Source organism: Gallinula chloropus (assembly GCF_964237585.1).
Source record: "Gallinula chloropus genome assembly, chromosome: 2".
In the NCBI taxonomy this organism is placed as follows: domain Eukaryota; kingdom Metazoa; phylum Chordata; class Aves; order Gruiformes; family Rallidae; genus Gallinula; species Gallinula chloropus.
The window spans coordinates 101534444-101551593 of NC_140086.1; the positions used below are offsets into that span (position 1 = coordinate 101534444).

Below are 17150 nucleotides of genomic sequence, written 5' to 3' on the forward strand. Positions count from 1 at the left end.
AGTGTACCAGAACCTGTTTTTGACTTGTTTGTTGACAGAGGTTGCTGTCAACTGGTGTGGGAGTCTTGACTGAAAAACAGCAAATAATGTGTTAGAAAAAATGGTATTTTGTAGAAACTAAAATGTTACCATTTTCCCAATATCATTAATATTTCTAGAAGAATTATCCACCACCTCTGTTCAGGTTTAACTTGAACATCTTTAAGGAGGAGTATTTTATCTCAGCGGTGACAGAACTGCATGACTTGTTTCCCATATCCTACCCGTATCTGTAGAAGTTGTTTCAGTTCCACATGTACTTGTATAACGCTTTCTTGTTGCTCTTCACATTCCTTTCCCAGATTCAGCCTCAAGTTGACACTAGCTTTCCTAAACCTACCCCTGCAGTAGGCTCGCTTTTGGTACTGGAAGGCTGTTGTAAGGTCTCCCAGAGCCTTCTCTTCTCCAGGCAGAACAAGCCTATCCCTCTCCACCTGTCCTCATAGGAGAGGTGCTCCAGCCCTCTGATCATCTTTGTAGCTCTCCTCTGTGAACCCACTCCAACAGCTCCATGTCTTTCTTGTACTGGGGACCTCAGAGGTGGACTCAATACTCCAGGGAGGGTCTCACAAGAGCACAGTAGAGGGGCAGAATCACATTCCTTGACCTCTGGTCATGCTGATTTTGTTGCAGCCCAGGATACAGCTTTCTGGGCTGCAAGTGCACATTGCCAGGCACTGTTGTGCTTGTGCCCCCAGCACTCCCAAGTCCTCCTCAGGGCTGCTCTCAATCCATTCCTTGCCCAGGCTGTAGTTATGCTTGCGCTTGATCTTGCTGAACTTCAAGTGTTTTGCACAGTCCCACCTCTCAAGACTGTTGTGGTGGGTTGACCCAAGCTGGAGGGTGCCAAAGCTGCTCTATCATTCCCTCTCCTCAGTTGGATGGGAGACAAGATTTAATGAAAGGCCCGTGGGTCGAAATAAGGACAGGGAGAGATCATTCTGCAATTAGCATCGGGCAAAACAGACTCAACAAGAAACAAAATTAATGTATTACCCAATCAAAACAGAGTAGGATAATGAGAAATAAAAGCAAACCTTACAACCCCTCCCCCAAACCATTCCCTCCTCACGGGCTTAACTTTATTCTTGATTTCTCTATCTTTTCCCCCCTTTCAGTGGCACAGGGGGAAGGGGAATGGGGATTGCAGTCAGTTCATCACATGTTTTTTCTGCTGCTCCTTTCTCCTCAGAGGAAGGATTCTGCACTCTTCCTCTGCTTCAGTGTGGGGTATCACTCACAGAGACAACCCTCCACAAATTTCTCCAATGTAAGTCCTTCCCACCATTTGCAGTTCTTCATGAACTGCCCAAGTGTGGCTTTCATGAGGTGCAGACCTTCAGGAACAGACTGCTCCAGCCTGGTTCCCCACAGGGTCACAAATACCCCCAGCAAACCTGCTCTGATGTGAGCTTCTCTCTCCACGGGCTGCGGGTCCTGCCAGGAGTTTGTTCCAGCACGTGCATCCCCCTTGGTCACAGAGGCCCTTGAGGCATCTCCACTTGTTCCATTGTAGGGTCCTCCATGGGCTGCAGGTGGAATCTTAACTCCCCATCATCTTCCATGGGCTGGACAGGAATCTCTCCTCCTGTGCCTGGAGTGCCTCCTCCCCCTTCTTCACTGACCTTGGTGTCTGCAAAGTCTCACATCTCACTCCTTTCTCTGGGTGCAAACCCCCCCAAAAAAACCCAAAAACACAAATCTGCCACTTGCATTGTTGGGTTGTTTTTTTTTTTCCTTCTTAAGTATATTATCACAGAGGTGTTACCACTGTTGCTGATGGGCTCAGCCTTGGTCAGCAGCAGGTCTGGCCTAGAGATGGCTGCTACTGGCTCTGTCAGTCCTAGGGGAAGCTCCTAGCAGCTTCTCACAGAAGCCTCCCCTGCAGTCACACACACACAGAAGAGGAACAGTCTGGGAGGTTCCTGGAATATAAGGAAATAACTGCTGACACAGTTTGTGGGTGATCCAACTAAGGAAGGTGCCCTGCTGGACCTGTTGTTTGGAAACAGAAGGATTTTGTGGGCAATGCGATTTTTGGAGCCCGTCTTGTGCATACTAATGATGAAATGACAGTTTTTAATTAAGAGAACTGCTACCATGCACCTCTGGAGGGCAGACTTTGGCCTGTTTAGGGTCATGGTCGACAGAACTAAATGGGAAAGGAGTTCAGGAATGCTGGACATTCTTCAAGAAGGAAATCTTGAAGGCAGAAGAGCAGACTGCTCTCACGTACAGGAGATGAGCCAGTGGGGAAGGAGCCTGACCTGGTTTAACAAAGCATTTTGGCTGTAACTCCGGAAAAAAAAAGGAGAGTTTATGACCTTTAGAAGAAGGGACAGGCAACTCAGAGGGACTGTGAGGTCAGTGTGTCGTGAAGCTATTGGAGAGTGTCCAGAGTGTCCATGAGGATGGTGAAGGGTTTGGAGGGGAAGACACATGAAGAGGCTGAAGTCCCTTGGTTTGTTCAGCCTGAAGAAAAGGAGACAGAGGGGAGACCTCACTGTGATTTATGGCTTTGTTATGAGGGGTAATCTGCTGCTGATGTGCTAATTTAGACTGCCAGCAAATAGTGTCTACAGCATTATAATTTGGTAAAAATATCAACAAGCATTTGCGTTCATCACAACCAAAATGGTATAACTTTATAAATTCGGTCCATTCTTAAATCAAGTTACAGCACCATCCTGTATTACAACAGAAATATTACTGAAGAGCATCATATGTCACTATAAGCCTGTGTGTTGAGTCTTGAGCTTCTAGTCCCTGTACAGCAGAATGGACTCAGAGATTATTTGTTCTGAAGCCTTCCCTGGCATTTCTGGCAGCAAAGTAGCTTGTAAGAGCAGAATGCTAGAAATAACATGTGTCAGTAGGTAAGCTATTGCTTGAGTCTATTAACAAGTCAAAGGTGAGTATATTTACATTTTATTGATAGTACCTAATTCCTAAAACACCACCTTAAAAAAGAGCACCTAACAGTATAAATAATTAGAAAGAGAAACTGCACATCACTAATTAAGAAAGCATGTGCACACAAATTAGACTGTTCATTCATTGTCATGACCCAGAGGATTTTAACTCTTTTTTTAAAAGAAGAAATTAAATGTTAATCATCCAAAAATTACGCAGGAATTCCATTCATCAGGAAGCATATTACAAGCTTTCTGGGCCTTATGTCAGAAGCAGTTTAACCAGCATTGCATGAGTTTAGTTGGATAGGTTTCAGAACAGAGTTTAATGACAAGAAGATAAGAAAAAAGAACAAGAAAGTGGAAAAGAACAACAAAACAAAAATTCCAAAAATATTACAAGCTTCAGACTGTTCTCTCAAGGAACAAAAGAAGAATCTTTGTTAGTACTTCATTTAGGATATAATGGTACCAAAATATATTAATTGGAAGATCTGATACTACTTCCAAAAAGTAAAACATTTGACAGAATATTATATTAAAAATTCTTCAGCTGAGTTAAAAAAAAGACAGACTTGGATCTTCAATAAAATATCTGCATAATAGATGGAATAGGTATTTCAGCAGGCTTAATATTCTATAGAATGAGCCCCGTACATAATTTTTTTACATCTGATATCATGCACACTGACAAAATAGGATCTGGGTATTTTCCATTTTTTCTTTATATAAGCCAAATATATGAATGAAATTGCAAGTAGTTGGTTTTAGCATTGTTACATTACATCCATTCAACATTCGACTTATTTAAAGTTAGAAATTTGAACTTCATATTTCTTTTGCAACCAGGCTAAAGGTAAGGTCTAAAGACATTTTAAAAATTATACTTCAAGATTTGTACACCTCCAGAAGTATTATTAATAATATTGATATGCTATTAGGTATATTAATGTTTTCCTATGTTCCAGAAAATGAGACAGAACAAATACTTGCATAGTGCAAGAAAATTTCTCAACTAGTGAAGAAGGTATAGCACAACCCATGTCTGTTCAACAGGTTTCATTCCGTGGTAAGGAAACCTCAGGATCTTTCTCTCCAGGATACATGTGGAACTGAGGGATGACACTTGTGAATGCCTGGAATGCAAACCCAGTGTGGGTTGTGCTAGATGATGTGTTTTCACAAGGTGGTGAATTTCTCTTACCAAAGTACACAGGCAATCATGCTATTTTAGAAATATGAAGCCTCTTTCCAGTTACAGGACTAGAGGGACCAGGTAAAAGACAAGGTTTTGAATTCGGAACTTACCTGGACAGAAAGGATTCCAACAGATTGCTTTCCTTGTGCTTCCAAGTCAGTTACATACTCCCTGGTTTTCAAAACCATGAACTCCAAAACCCGGTGATGTATGAACATTACTGGAAACCAAATGGAAATCAAAGTAGTGCGTACCTGACATAAAGATATTTACAGATAGGCTAGAGAAACAAACTGGAAGCACATTAATAGCTGGAAATTTCCAACATTTATGTGGAAGGGAACTGAAAAATTTGAAGCTAATTTATTTCAAAACTACTGAAAAAAGGCTGATGGACAGGAAATAAATCTGCAGTCTAAAAAAGAATCTCAAGCTCCATTTTCTTCCTCAGTTCAGTAGAAGTACATTTTAAGACAAAAATTTACAATGAAATGTTTACTAATATCCAGGAGTATAGGAATTGCCTTCCTCAAAGTTGGCTGTTACCAGGTGATCTTTGCAATTCTTACAAGTTGTTAGCTGGTACAGAGAACTGTGGTGGTCTGCATGGGGTACAGTTAGTTATTCAGGAACAGTCTGCTCCAGCCTGGTTCCCTACAGAGTCACAAGTCCCCCTAAGTAAAGCTGTTAGAACGTGGGCATCTCTCTCCATGGGCTGCAGGTGAGGTCTCTGCTCCCCATCATCTTCCATGGGCTGCAGGGGGACAACCTGCTCCACCATGGTCTTCTCCATGGGCTGCAGGGGAATTTCTGCTCTGGTGCCTGGAGCACCTCCTCCCCCCTTTCTTTGCAGACCTTGGTGTCTGTGGAGTTTTTTTACATCTTCTCACTCCTTCCTCTGGCAGCAAAAAGCAGCTGCTTGTGGTTTTATCTTCTTAAATGTGTTACCACAGAGGCACTGTGACTGTTGCTGATTAGCTCAGCTTTGGTCAGCAGCGGGTCCATCCTTGATATGGCTGGTATTGGCTCTCTTGGACCTAGGGGAAGCTTCTAGCTGTTTCTTGCAGAAGCCACCCCTGCAGCCTCCCCCATCCTGCACCCCCTCCACCCCCCAAACCTTGCCATACAAAACCACAACAAGAACACAGAGAAAAAAGGCCCATTACACTGTGTGATAGCTTGGCCCTGGCTAGAGGCCAAATGCCCACCAAGCTGCTCACTCGCTCCCAGAGGAGAAACAGGCAGAGCCTCTGTGGGTTGGGATAAGGACAGTTTACTGCCAAATATCAAAGTGAATATAGAACAATAATAGCTAGTTACACTCACACCCAGTGCTAACACAGAGTACCTTATTGACCCGATGATTACAGAGGGCCACCCAACGGCAAGGGCCAACCGACTAACCCAACATCCTGGCCACACCCCAACTATCCTAGAGGCAAACAGCCCCTACCCTTCCCCAACCAGCTGCTTTCATGGGGAAGTGGTGTCAGGTGGTGTGGAAAACAGCCCAGGCTAACTCAGCTCACCTGGGCTGACTCAGCTCACCTGTGTTGGCTGACTGGGGAGGTTAACTCTGGCCTGGCCAGAACCAGGACACACTGTTATTGCAGAAGCCACCCCAAAAAAAAGTCACACATAATAACTGTCCAATTCTTTCTTCATAATTTGCCCCCATTCTTCACAAAGGTGTTCCCTCCTTGCCAGCTTCTCTCACATTTCTTCCCAACGTCCCCTTTGCTGTTTTGCTAGTCACCTGAGGAACCTTCTTTCCACAGGTTGCAGTGTGACCACCACTTTCTGTGATGCTCCTGTTGCTTTGTTCTTCTTGCACTGAGAAACACAAGGGCTAGCTTGGTATCTGCTAGAGCCCCCAGAATTGCAGTGCCAACCCTCAGGACTAGTGCAAATAGCTACTAGGAGCAAGCTCCTTACTTTGCACTGGTTGGCCTGTCATTCCCGTCCCGCCTCTAAAAATTGACCCACTACACATCTGCCTAAAAGAACCCCAACAAAACAGAAAAATACTACAAAAAAATCCCCACACCTAGACCACTGCTCAGAAAAAAATGATCTTTCTATGCTAGGTTTAAACTAGAGGACACTTCTACTGGTTAAATCTGAAGGGTTTTACAGTAAGAGATATCACATGTGCAATGCTGAAAATAGTTGCCACAGCATGTTTTTGTTTTGTTACCATGACAGCAATTACCAATATTTTGAAAAGAATGACTGCTCACTGACACAACCAAAGGACAATGGGAAGGTGTGTTTTCTTCAGCAGTCCAGGAAGTCTCATTGTGTGGCCAAATGCAATTATTTCTTACAATGTTTATGCAAAGTTCGTCTTCATCAGAAAAAGAACAGCCAATAAACTGGTGAGAAAATAAAGTCTAATTCAGAAAGGGACAATTTAGAGATATAATAGTTTTAGGACTCTGCCTCTTCAAATATCTGTTAAAAGAGACAAAAATATTTCTTATATTTAAAACTCTCTGACCATAAAAACACTTTGCCTAATGGGTGGTAATAACTGCATTTTCTTTTACACTTTTATTAGTGTTCAAATCAAAACCTCTTACTATATCCTACAGCTTTGGTATGTAACAACTATATTTTGTAATTGACATAAAGATCAGGCTTCACAGAAGTCTGTAGTCTTAGCTTAGACCCATCTCATCCTCCAGAGAAATAAAGAAATGGGAAGACCTCTGAATGGACAACCTGATCTGTCACCTCATTCAAGAATTTCTGAGCAAGAAATGGAGCTACAGATGTCTGTCTTTGCTTCCTAAATGTCTCTTGCATTGTAAATGCAACAGTACCTGTACTAACAAACATTTCACAGTCAAGTTACTCATGTCTATCTTTATTTGTAGATTTTTATGACATTTTCGATACAAAGCAGACAATACATAATTAATTTAGCTTCTTTTACTCAAACTTACATAAATCATAGGTTACGTGATACATAATATTGTGATTGTGTGACTCTCAGCAGAAAAACTAATCAAATGATTGTGGGACATGGCATAGTTAAAGCACAAGTTCTCACCTGATAATACATAGGATGCACATGATTGAGAAAACAGGGCTGCAGGCACATCAGAGCTTCAGCAAGGCTGTTAATTACTCAGATAGAAAGGCATGGTATTCATCAGCATCCTGGGGTTTTTTTTTTAGTGTATATTAAACTTGTATTTCTTTTCCAAAAGAAGAAAAAGAAGGGACACAATTAATAGGCTATTGTGTTGAACTCATTGCATTAAAAAAAAAATAGGCATAAGATCTACAGCTGTGCTGAGTACTTGACCTCTCTCTCAATAAGAATAATAGTGCTGTCATAAGAGTGCTCCATTGACACCCTAGCATTTCCTAGCAACAATCTATGTTTTGTACATAAAAAAGTGAATTAAATGCTGCCTATCAGTGTTTTCTTTCTTATTATGCTGTTTAACCTTTCTTCCTCTCTCATGTAATTTGGATTTAATGCAGAACTTCAGACCATGCTCTGTAATATACTGAATTTCCAAAGAACAAGCAACCGGATTACAAGGCGTTTCATGTTATCCAAATTGATCCTTCTAAAAATAAGGTTAGTGTTAGATTATAAATCCATTACAGATTCACTGATTTTTAATCCTTCAATAGACAGAGTGCCCTGTAAACAGAGTGCTAGGCATTCTGTTTTTCATATGGCTGCTTCTGAGTGTTTTTTCCCTGCAAAAACAGTATCCAGTCTTATCAATGAAATTCTTTGTGAGCCAAAACACTGGGTATAAATAATGTTTCATCAAGTCTTCTATTTCCAATAATAACTCCCTAATAACAATGGCAGCATACCTGGATTGCCATATGTTACTCCTGCAAAGCAGTGTTGAATGCATTCCAAGCACATAATGGCAGCCCAGAATAACCTGTTTATGGTATTGCCGTAGGATATCCTGATCTCTATTAGTAGAGAGACCTGGACCATGATGGGCAGTCATGGAGATGCATGGAGCTTTGTTTCCTTTATCATATATGTGGAGGAGAAACTTCACTCTGCCTTAGTTTCTTGCAGATTCTTGGTGAGCAAGACAACCCCACCCCTAACTTGCAGTCAAGTGATGGCACAACAGCTGCTTAGAACTCATTTCTTTCCTTCTCTGCCAGCTGGGCTATAAAATAAGTCATAAAGGTGTGCACAATGAAGAACACTTTTTAATTCATATAAAGATATGCTTTCTTCCTAGCATATTATTTTTCCAGTACCTGAAAGAATCATGATTTTTTTTTAAAGGGGGTGGGGTGGAAGGAGACAGCCTGTTTTACTAGTTCAAAGATCAGCATTTCTCTCTAGGGAGGATACTAGCTGTGATTAAGATGTCTCCTAGTCATTTTTGATCCCTCTAGGAGGAAAAATCTTTGAACTGCAATACATCGTCTCCTGGCCTCCACACAACTGTGCTCTTCTCCCTCTCCTCTCCCACGCCCTTTTTTTTTTCCCAGCCATCACCTAGTTAAAGGATCTTTCAAAGCATTATTAACTGTTTTATGTACACACACAGACTTATGTACACATGTACCCTTGTGCAGCAGGTAACAAATTTAAGCTCAACTAATCTACATAATAAGAGAAGCTGCATTGTTTCTGCCCTGAATAAAAACTGAACCAGAACTGAGCCAGCTGGTCATCATTTTCTTGTCAAAGTTGTGTCCTTTGAGTGAACTTTGCTCATTACAGTCTCATTATTATACAAAACTACACCTCCATCCCAAAAGCTACCCACCTCCAAGGTGTGACCACCCCTCACTGAGCCTGTGCTCTGAATTTCTCCTAGTCCATACCTTTAAACATGATACAAGGAAAATTTATGCTAATCAGAACAAAGGTATATATGATTAGAGTCCCTTAAACTTCACCAAGGTTAAGATAGTATAAAAATAGCCTAATAATGGAGTTATGTGAGGCAAGATACCATAATAAACCATTGCTGACTTCTGGGACCAGTGAACAGGCTGAGACTCTCTTCCCACCCCTACAGGGACACCTTGGGTGAGATTTGAACACTTAGATATCCTAGGAAATTTAGAAATATCTATATAGAGTTACTTACCCTGTTGTATTACTTGAGTAGCTTTATGTTGTTCTGTGCATTGCTTTATGTTGCCCTGTGTTGCTGCATTACTTGCACATGCTTTTGTGGACAGTGTATCCTCACTGGCAGCCCAAAAGATCCTGCACTGCTGCCTGGATGAGCTGCACCGCTGGATGACCGAGCTGTGAGAGCTCCTTCTGAATGTGGCCCCACTCCTTAGGCCTGGCTGTGCCAGTTCACTGAACGGGACCAGACTGAAGGTGCCTCGCGCTGTCTGTGCATCTGTAGTTGTATTGAATGTGACCAGACTTAACAGTGCCAAATTGGGAATCACCCAGAACCAAAGCCCAGCCATCCCCAGCCCCTCTGATATCTGAGGACCAGCTGGAATACAAGGGGGTTTACTTTCTGACAAATTCCTTTACCTGTCTAATGGGACAGACCTGCATAGACAAGAGCAGGCTTAGGAATTTTGTTCATCTCAAATAAGCAGCCACAGGACTGCAAAATTGCTTCCTAAAGCTTTTCTTGAAATAAAAGAGAATTATTTGGAAAAATATAATAGTATGCCACTGGCACGTGGATAGTCCCATACAAAACCAACCACAAGAAATAGGAGCAGGAGATTCTCTTTCAGCTTGAGAATCAGAAAAAATGTGCTATTACAACCAAGTCAGACTGAAAGAACTCATTTCAACCGCTTATTTTAAAACTTCAGGATTTTTTTTTTCTTTTTCTTTTGTTTCTTTACCAGAGGCTGAAAACTCAAGAGTCCAACCTTTCTGTAAAATATAGAATAAAATTTCTCAAAGAAAAATTGAAACATTCCTTGAGGCATTTAGTGCACCCAATCATGTGTACCAGTACTTTCAGTAAACAGGTTACAAGTCAATGTCTGCAATTTATGGGAATATACCATAGAATTCAAGCAAAACCTTTTATATTTATTTCTTTTTGAATGAGTTCTTCTGTCTTAAAAACATTTTTTTTCCTCGAGAATGTAGGCAGTAGGACTATTAAAAGGACTGTCTAGCACCCTTGGGGCTGCAGTTAGAGATTGCTGTGCATCACTGACATTGCTTGAGGGCCAGATAGGTTGAATAAATAAGCAACCCTTCCCCAGGCACAAAGTGCTTTCTAGTATGGTAACGATACAAAGAATATACAGCCTTTTTGTACACGTAACCCACAGAGCCCATAAAAGACTTATTTGCAGAATTTCGTAAAGTTTGAATGCATTCTGTCTGAAAAACAAGATGAAGATATCAAGTAGGACACTGCTGCAACACTGCAGATGTTTACCTCTTATTTTTCCCATCTGTCATGTGAACTGGAGAAGCAAGGCAGGAGACCTCCATACCCCCATGCAGACACCAGAATACATGCAAAGAATGTGCAGTGCTTCCCTATGTGGCCATTCCTGATGCCACCTGGAGCTAAACCACTACACCCCTGATTCCTCAGCTGATAGAACTGACATAGTGCAAGGTCTACAAAGAAATAAGGGTATATAGATTTGCACATGAAGCTGGACAGAACATTCAACACCTTCCCAGGAGAACCCATGATGGAAAAGCATGGCAACCCCTGCTTCCCAGCCAGGACATAGTCATTTTGCTCTTACCGCCTATTTCACCATTTCTTCTTGCAGGACCTGCAAGCTCACTGTTCAGACTCTAAGAAGGCTCAGCTCCTCCTGAAAGTTTTGTGAGTGCAGAGGACACTTAAAGACCACCAGAAGAGTTGGAGGTGGGAATGGAGGAGACCTCTGATGATCTGCTGCTAGAAAGATCTAGCAACCCAGTGAACATTGCAGAGCTCCTGTGTTGAATGAGGAAAATGCTGCTGAACGACTGTGCTACTCCCTGAATCATCCAAGTTCAGATGGAGTTCAGACCACCTCTTAACATCAGATGTATCAGGGGATTTGCCTGAAAGCACAAGTGTGCTTTAAAGCAGGAGCAGAATTCCAGCTTCAGGGCCAAAGAGCAGGCACCACCCAAGCTGAAAGTGTCCTGCACAGGAAGACCCAAAAACTCAATTCCAGCTGGATGGTTCAAGACACAACTCTGTCCACAAGCTCCATTTGCTTACCATTTTAAAACTAGATAAACATGAAAGTAAATAGGGAAATAGCTTATGCTGCAGACTTGTGCATCACTGATGGCCTGAACAGGCCACAAAATGTTGGTCTCTCATTTCCTCCATTTAAGAAACCCGTGTTACTGTAATTTTACTAATTAAACGTGTTTAAATATCTTTTCAGGTTTAAATCAACTTCCTTGTTGGTAATAACTGTTTTCTATTCCCTCTTCCAACCAGTATCTAACTCATCATTGCACTCCTTACTAATTTTCTGAACAATCTCTGCACTGATCCTGATAATAGAGATACAAACTGAAACTTTCAATAGCAATTCTTTCTAATCACAATTAGATTTAAAACTTGCCCCCTCCCATACTTCATAGAATCATAGAATCATAGAATGGTCTGGGTTGGAAGGGACCCCAAGGATCATAGAGCTCCAACCCCCCTGCCACAGGCAGGGACACCAACCTCCAGGCCTGGATCTACACAAGCTGCCCAGGGCCCCATCCAACCTGGCCTTGAACACCTCTGGGGACGGGGCATCCACCACCTCTCTGGGCAGCCTGTTCCAGCACCTCACCACTCTTTCTGTAAAAAACTTCCCCCTAATATCTAATCTAAACCTTCCCTCCTTTAGCTTTAGTCCATTCCCCCTTGTCCTGCCATTATCTGCTTTTTTAAAAAGTCGAATCCCCTCCTGTCTATAAGCTCCCTTCAGGTACTGGAAGGCTGCAATGAGGTCCCCCCGCAGCCTTCTCTTCTCCAGGCTGAACAAGCCCAGCTCCCTCAGCCTCTCTTTGTAGGACAGGTGCTCCAGCCCTCTAATCATCCTTGTGGCCTCCTCTGAACCCTCTCCAACAGTTCCACATCCTTCTTGTATTGGGGGCCCCAGATCTGGACACAGTACTCCAGATGGGGCCTCACGAGGACAGAGTAGAGAGGGACAATCACCTCCCTGTCCCTGCTGGCCACTCCTCTCCTGATGGAGCCCAGGATACCATTGGCCCTACGAGCTGCAAGAGCACACTGCTGGCTCATGTCAAGCTTCTCATCCACCACAATCCCCAAGTCCTTCTCAGCAGGGCTACTCTCAATAAGCTCTTCTCCCAGTCTGTATCTGTGTCTGGGATTCTTCCGTCCCAAGTGCAACACCTTACACGTCGCAGTGTTGAACCTCATTAGGTTCCCCCGGGCCCATCTTTCAAGCCTGTCAAGATCCCTCTGGATGGCTTCCTTTCCTTCTGGGGTGTCAACCACACCACTCAGCTTGGTGTCATCCGCAAACTTGCTGAGGGTGCACTCAATTCCATCATCCATGTCATTGATAAAGATGTTAAAGAGCACCGGTCCCAAGACAGACCCTTGGGGGACACCGCTTGTCACCGGCCTCCACCTGGACATAGACTCATTGACCACCACCCTTTGGCTACGTTCTGTTAACCAGTTTCTTATCCACTGGATGGTCCACCCATCAAATCCACATCTCTGCAATTCAGAGATAAGGATGCGGTGGGGCTCTGTGTCAAAGGCCTTGCACAAGTCCAAGTAGATGACATCGGTCGCCTTCCCTTTATCTACCAATGCTGTCACTCCAGTGTGTCCTGTAGAAATGAATTGCTTTGTGATGCAAGACAAGTTGTTATGAACACCCAGCTCTCAATATATTCTCTATTTCTGGTGCTTGACATGTGGACAGTTCCCCTCGTCCGTGAAGTGCTAGGATGGAGGCACTCCACAGTTTCTTAAGTAAGTGTATGTATGAAGAGGAACAACAGTGCACAAACATCTAGGCAAGTCCTTTGCCTGGTGTGAGCAACATTTGTAAGATTTTTTTACCTCATTGTTTCTTATATCTTCACAGGGAATGTGTAAGAAAAACTAGAGTACAAGTGAAAGTAAGTTCTTGTAAAATGGCAGTTTCACTGCTGAAGAGACAAGATGAACCTGTCTGGTGGTTTTCTCCCAAAAGAATACCTTCCTGCCCTCACAGCACCTGTTTGTATTCCATTAAGCATTTTGCCAAGCTTGAATAATTGTGATTCCTCCGTGTGTATAACATTATTTTATTTGGAATTTAACTTTCAGTAGAAGTTTTATACTGTTGTCTCAAAGGGAGAAGCTGCCACAGTTACATCTTTGGACCACTTAATACGAGATGGATTATCAAGTACTACAGGAGAGATGCTCTTGTAAGTAATACATCCTTGTATATCACAATCATTGCTAAGTTGCATTTACAGCAGCTAAGCAGAAAAAATCTATTTACATGTTCAAAGGGTATCTTTCAGAATTTCTTGTGATTACAATGAATAGTTTTGAATCTGAAAATTAAAAAATACAAATTATCAGAAAGACATTATAGGTTTTTTTCAACACCAGGTGACATCACACCCCCCATAAAAGGGACTGGAGGGGGAGGAGGTGGGTCCACGTGGCTTGGGACAGTCTGAGAGCAGTCACTGTGTAGGTCACTGTGCTGGTGAGACACATCTAGAGTGTTGTGTCCAGTCCTGGGCCCCTCAGTACAAGAGAGATGTGCACTTAATGGAGCAACTCTAGCACAGACTGAAGAAGGATGATGAGGTGAGTGGAGCATGTTTCATATGAGGAGAGACTGAGGGAGCTGGGACCCTTCAGTCTGGGGAAGAGGCTCGGGAGTGTTCTCATCAATATATACAACTACGTGACAGGAGGGAGTTAAGTACCAGGAGCCAGATTTCTCTCAGTAGCACCTATTAACAGGACAAAAGAGGACTGGGAGGCAGTCATCCTGAAAACCAGTTCACGAGGGCATGGTAATGGCAGAACAGCAAAACCAGTGCTAATAAGGTGACCTGGACTTGGGACAAGATTCATACTGTTGTCCTGCAGCTCTGAAATCAGTTATATCATTGCACCATGGAATACGTTTCTATGAAGAAGTAATTTGTGTGATGAAGGAAGACAAAAGAGGGAGACATTCTTCTTGCTAGAGCCTTGAACTTGGTAGGACAACAGAAAAACAAATAAAGCACACATAAAAATGCTTTATTGGTTGCTTGTTTTTGATACTCTCTGTTGGGCTGAACCATGTATCCACTTCCCCCCTGCTCATCTGGCTAGCTCAGGAAGACATTCCTCTCCACTAACGATCTCAAGCCCAACAACTCACGGGTATGCTCATGTATCTAATGCAAGAACCACACTCTTGTCACCCTTGTGTTGAGATAAGTTCAGCTTTCCTTTTTTTTTTTTCATTTTTTTACAAAAAGTAGTGGTCATTCTTTATATTGTTCCTGAGATAATCGTTCTTTTGGTCATCTCATAGATTGCCTTCACTCTGTGTGTGTGTGTGTTGGTCAGTTCCAGAGAATCAAGATTAGAGTAACTGAATAGTAAGGAAGAATAGTCATCCACTGAGCAAAATAGCAGGACTTTAAGATAGATCAATCAATTTTCATTTAGGTTCAAATAAAATAAAGTTCTTCAACCTACAGATATGTATCTTGAAAGTTGCAACTGCAGACTGTCATATATTGGTCTCCTTTCCAGATATTTTGCTATGTTCTGAGAAATCTACTTGCTTTAATAGTTTTTTTGGAATCTTTGTCTTATTTTTCTTTACTTCAAAACTTCTTAATGAACTCAGAATTCCCATTTCCTGTACATTCCAAATTAAGAAAAATATTTTAATTAGACATGGGATATAGGGATGATTGTAAACAACTCAGTATTGCTAATATTTCCCCCCAAAAAAGAGAGTTTCACTAGGTGATTGTTAGATTCTATAAGTTGACATCAATTTCTGTTTGATTGTAAAAAGAATCAAATTAATATATACAATTCCTGATTTATGAACATGAAAAAGTTTCAGTTTAGACCATGCTTGCTTTTTAAAATGGTGGGGGGGGGTGGGGGTGGGGGGGGGGAGGAGAGAGACACTGAAGAAGAAGATACTGCTTCTTCAATATGAGATTTATGTATGCTGACTCCCACATACTTGTATGAAAGCTGAGCTGAAAGCTACCTGGCTTGTCACATATCTAATTCAAATCAGAGCTAACAAGAACTTTTTGTAGTATGATACTCAGTTGAGGATATGAAGAAAACAAATTATGAAACTGTAAAGCCATGTTTTTTTTATACTGTAAGAATTTGTTTTCCAGGTTTAACTTATTAATACCTAATCAGAATTTCCTGTCATCAGGTCTATGTATTTTTTGTCATCAAATAATAGAAAAAAAATTTCCCTTTTCAATTTGTGTTTCCTTCTAAAAATCAGAGGTTTAGAACTCCTCAGGGGTAACAGCACTGATGGAGGTGGTCAGCAAATTTTAATTTGGTTGATTTTGAGGTACAGGAGCATTGAAGGCTCTTTAAGGCTTTCCTGTCCAAACTGCTAGCTATATCTGGGGCTGTTAAAGACAAATTCTCAGGAAAATCCTCAGCTACAGTATATAACAAAACATTAAAACTCATCAAATTCAGTAGCCAAACTCAAGATGTAAGCCAAGAACTTCATATAAATGTGTGGCAAAAATAACATATAAATCTGTGTTTTAAAATAAAATCTTAAATAAAAAGACATATAGCTGGTAATATGACAGCAAAGGATTGTTTTTAACTTATTAAGTCTGTTTCATTAGTCCATATATGAAGGAGAGATTTTGAAATTTCAAAATATAATGGAAAGTGAAAGTTTTAAACACTATTAAAACTGTGGGGTTTAGGGAATTATTTTCTCTGCAAAGTGTAAAAGTCAAGATCTTCAATCAACCATAACTGTAGATTAGCCTTGCTATACTATTTAATTTAAAGAAAAAAGATTTAGCTTTGATTTAGATAACATTAAGATTTGCTCTTGATATTTAAATAGAAATGTAAATTTAAAGCAAAGTACAGTTCTGTGAATTCTTCTAGTACTCCCTATTCCATGAAATACAATGAATCAAATTCCACTCTTTAAAGCAAGTATACTCCCTCTTTTATCCCTTGAAATTCTCAGATTTTCCAAGGTTTAATTTTGAGACACTTGAAACGTTAACTTTGGCTTACCTGCTCTAGGGGATCACCTGCTGTAGGGCATCCAGCTTTAGCAGAGAGGATGGACTAGACGTGCCACTACATCTCCAGAGGTCCCTTCCAACTCCTAACATTCTGTGATTCTGTGAGACAATCTGGAAATTGCCTGAAGCCAGAGATAGGGAAAACACTGTTTGTCCTTCTAATAATGGTAGAATTTTTAAGTGATAATTTTTAGAAGTTCTAAAACCTATCACTGTTTTTGTAAATAAGATTTACAGCAGGTTTGAGAAAGAAAATAATTATTTTCAATGCAATAAAAGTTATGCAGCTTAGTTTTTCCTCTTTTTTTTTTCCTTTAAACTCAGTGCTACAGGATAAACTTACATAGCATAGAGAAACAAGCAATCTGTATCTTCTTTCCTTAAACTGATGCAGTATTTTGAAATGAACCTATTAGGAAACGTGTGCATTATTTCACATTAAATTTGTGATCATTGTAAAAAAACAATAAAGTAAGAAATATTTTTAAGAAGAGCAGAAACCTTAATTCCTCTAAGGTTGTGGGTTTTTTTTTTCCCCGTTGCTATCGTGATTCCGAGAAAACTCTAAAGCAACAACTGAAGCAACTTCCTGCCATGGAAACAGTCCAAAAGTCAGAACAAAAGCCTCCCACAGACTGGACATACCGTCCTGGATTGTTATCATTCAACATTCATGCCTTAGTAAATTATCAACCTTTCTTTGTTCTGGTACCTAGAATGATTCAGCTTCTTGTCTAAGGGGAGAGAGTAAGTAAGTAAATCTGGGGTGAAAGTAATCCAATCTTTC

General features: G+C 41.3%; 1 long non-coding RNA gene across 1 annotated transcript; it reads right to left on the reverse strand.

Annotated features, from left to right (window-relative positions):
- Window positions 1-14836: 14836 nt before the first annotated feature.
- On the reverse strand, window positions 14837-16910 carry LOC311188751. The gene is made up of 3 exons (XR_014617130.1): window positions 16865-16910; window positions 16353-16485; window positions 14837-14958 (listed from the first exon to the last, which is right to left on the reverse strand). It is a non-coding gene; the product is annotated as an uncharacterized lncRNA (long non-coding RNA).
- Between the last annotated feature and the right edge of the window lie 240 nt (window positions 16911-17150).